Source organism: Triticum urartu, chromosome 5A, assembly GCF_056163025.1.
Source record: "Triticum urartu cultivar PI428250 chromosome 5A, HENAU_Tu73, whole genome shotgun sequence".
NCBI classification, from domain to species: domain Eukaryota; kingdom Viridiplantae; phylum Streptophyta; class Magnoliopsida; order Poales; family Poaceae; genus Triticum; species Triticum urartu.
This window is the reverse complement of record NC_141877.1, coordinates 616698743-616702399: the sequence shown is the minus strand read 5'-3', so window position 1 is coordinate 616702399 and position 3657 is coordinate 616698743. Positions and strand designations below refer to the sequence as shown.

Below are 3657 nucleotides of genomic sequence, written 5' to 3'. Positions count from 1 at the left end.
TTATGTTTTCCTTGTACAAACTTTTTCCTAGAGAGATTTATTTGGTCGTACATCCCTTCGTAATGCTGTTGTGGGTGCCATTGCAAGTTTTGAAATATCTATTTCCAATTATTGTTGCCACATGCTTACTCATAACCTGGAGGTCTTGACTAGTGTAATTCAGTGGTCGACCCTTTGCCCTTGCAGCTATACTGATAGACGTCCCGCAAAAAAAAGCTATACCGATAGACGAAACAAGTCAAAGAACATGTCGACGAAGTGCAAAAGCCACTAGTGATGTCGCCCCATTCATCCTGAAGAAGGATAAGAGTTCCCTAGCAGTTTGTGGGTTACAATGTCAATAACAAAGTGAAATAACAAACTGGAGGATCCAAATATGGATCACGAAAATGAGCAAGCATACTAATTTTTTTTCGAGAAAAACTTCCAATCTATTCATCTTCAATCATGGTAGTACAACGAACACTAGAAATAATAAAAATTACATCCAGATCCATAGACCATCTAGCGACGACTACAAGCACTGAAGTGAGTCGAAGGCGCGCCGCTGTCATCGCCCCTCCCTTGCCGGAGTCGGGCAAACCTTACTGTAGTAGACAGTCGGGAAGTCGTCGTGCTAAGCTCTCATAGAACCAACGCACCAGAACAACAACCATCGCGGATGAAGAGTGTAGATCAAAATGATCCAACCTGAAAACATACGAAAGAAGACGAACGACGAACAGACCCGAGCAAATCCACCAAAGATAGATCTGCCGGAGACACACCTCTACACGCCCACCGATGATGCTAGACGCATCACCAGAACGGGGGCTAGACGGGGAGACCTTTATTCCATCTTCAGAGAGCCGCCACCGTCTCGCCTTCCTGAGCAGAACACAAACCCTAACAAAGCTTGAAAAAGATCTAAAAACGAAGCCCTTCCACCGGCAAGGGCCAAGATCCACTCCGCCTCCATGGCCCTAAGGCCACCGGAGACGACACAGACCGACGCCGGCGCCGGCGGGAGGCAGAGAACGCTGGCTTTTTTAGAGGCGGCGGCTGGCTAGGTCAGCCTGTCCCTGTTTCTTTTCGGGACGAGCAAGCATACTATTAACTACAAATTGAAGGCAAAGAAATTTAGAACTATCTTCCTTAAAAAAAGAGGCTCAATGGTCATCAGGATACATACTCACGGAGACAGAGAAATCAGGCAGATCAGGAGCGTGAAAATCATCATACAACACGCTCAATGCCGGGGTGTGCGCATGTCGAGGACAAATAGCCCACACATTGTGCAAAAACCATGTACTCGTAGAAGCATTGCAAACTTTGGATTGCCGTTACGTTGTACAGAAGATGGCAGGTCTACTAATCCCCAACCGGAGAGAACATACACTATCTATTCCGTTAGTTTACTTTGCATCAAATCGGACTAAAAATAGGCTGGAAAGAAAAGGAAGAATACCCCATCTGAACAACTAATACTAGTACATGATCCGGAATATGACTACCTTGGACACAGACTCAATATTGTAGTACTCCCTCCGTTTCATAATGTAGTGCATATAGGTTTTAAAAAGGTCAAATTTTGCAATACCAAAAATATAAAATATGAAACTGCATCTTATGATGAATCTAACTATATATGTTATGTTTGGCATTTTAGATGTAAATGAAAACTTGGTCAAAGTTTATGAGGTTTGACTTTTCAAAAAATCCACCTACACTACATTATGAAACAGAGGGAGTATATGTTTACCTGTATGTATGTGTTTTGTTTAGCATGTGGGATTTAGCTATTGAAGGAAAACACCAGCACGCACCGCAACTACCACTAAAAGCTAATCATATTTTGTTTTCACCACAACAACAAAAAATCTTCCACACTGAAAAGTGAGAGGAAACTCTTCCAAAAGAAACGAATGAAGAAACTTTAAATGCACATGAGTTTATTTATAATTTTCCTATTTTTTGTTGAATTGTCATGTACCTGTTTCCTTTTAGAGAGGAAACAATTGCCATGGCTCATTCTTCCTAGAGGAGAGAGCAACACGATTACACTTTGTTCTTTTTTTTTAGTGGTGAGCAACACGATTGCACAGCAAGAGCACAAAACTGGTACTCTCAAGGCCCACGTCTTGCTCCTGTAGGGCCCAGATAGGTCTGGGCGTGAGCCCACTAAAGTCTGCAGCTAGCTAATCGCGCGTCTTCGTCTAAAAAAAAAGCTAATCGCGCGTCTCCCCGTGACTCCCTTCGCCACCGCGGTAGCTGCTCTTCAGTTTTTAGTACCACCTCGCCTAGCCGAGGGGAATCGAGGGGGAGAGCAGGCTATAAGAGGAGGGCGAGGTGCTGCGTCCTCCTTACTTACCTGGACGGGGTCGACGGGCGATCAAGAAGGCCCGTGGCCTGGGTCAATGGCCCACATTGCACTTGGTGGGTGCGTTGGCCCATCATCTCCCCAAGTGGGAGAATGAACGTCATAATTTGTGGTAGAGGGGGTACGCGTTCGCGCGGCCCCTGTCAATTCTTTTAAATTAAATCTTTGTCCCTGGCCTTGGTTGCTAAAGAAGCCCGGTTTTACAATACAGTCCCTTGGCTGGGTCATCTGGTCTCTGGCACATACAGTTCCTGGTGTGGTCCATCTTTTTTGGAAAAATATTTCAGTAATGGAGGGAGTGTTCTGCACTTCTGATCCAAGTTTCTTTGAGCAACATGAAGACAAGCACCCGGAATCTAGCTTTAGCCTGAAACTAAGAAGTTGTGGTAGCTGAAAAGCAACACGCATGCAAAACTAAACCCAAACCATGCTCCCGTCCCGTAGGAGAATCCCCTGCTCACACATTGATAATTCCATAAGGCCCCAGCATGCCATGCCTCTTGAGGCAAAGCTACACTTAGAACTTTGTCAGTCGGAGGCTTCCAGCAAAATAAGAAGAGCCGGTAAGTAGTTGGACACTGTCTCTCACTAAGCTCTAAACACCAGAGGATGGAACAACCCGCAAGAACTTTAGAGCTCCTGTCCGCTGTGAACATCTACGACACATACTGCAGAAAGGCCATTGTTTCTATTCTGTTCTGTTCTCTGCTGTAGGACCACTTTTTCGGAAGAGACTGGTAGAGCCTCTCATACGTTTAGTTCAGGCAGTGTGTTCTTTGAACATGAGAAAAGAGAGGCCACTCATGGAACTGAAGGTACACAACACAGGAGGGTTCTGATACAAGCGTGGCACAGCAAGACTGCAAAATGTCCAAGATGAACTATCTGCACTACATTATGCGTCCACGTGAATCGTGGGATATGTTTCAGTCCCCTGAGCAGATTAAATCAATGTACAAGCAGGGCTGATTACCCATTGCAACCGCCCCAACAGAGTGAATCGACAGTCTTGGTGTTCCTTTTGCGTGTTTCTGTTCTAGTACTATTCATTAAGACAAAGCACATGCTGAAGTGTGTAGACAGAAATTAGATCAAAGCAGTCTAGAAGTTAAAACTTGTCGCTCATGGAGCAGCTTCGACCAAGTGTTGTGGGCTACTACACCAAAGCGTTCTGCATTAGTACAAAGCAAGTTGATGATTTATTTTTTTGTGAGCAAGAACACAAAGCCAGCACAAATTATAATGATAAATACTGTGACAGTTATGCCAGCCTATAATGCCTCTCTTGCTCTAGCACC

At 44.7% G+C, this 3657-nt stretch overlaps 1 non-coding gene across 1 annotated transcript; it reads left to right on the top strand.

Annotated features, from left to right (window-relative positions):
* The first annotated feature begins 2342 nt into the window (after positions 1–2342).
* On the top strand, positions 2343–2502 carry LOC125511922 (U1 spliceosomal RNA). Its single transcript, XR_007285191.2, has one exon. It is a non-coding gene; the product is annotated as a U1 spliceosomal RNA (small nuclear RNA).
* The last annotated feature ends 1155 nt before the right edge of the window (positions 2503–3657 follow it).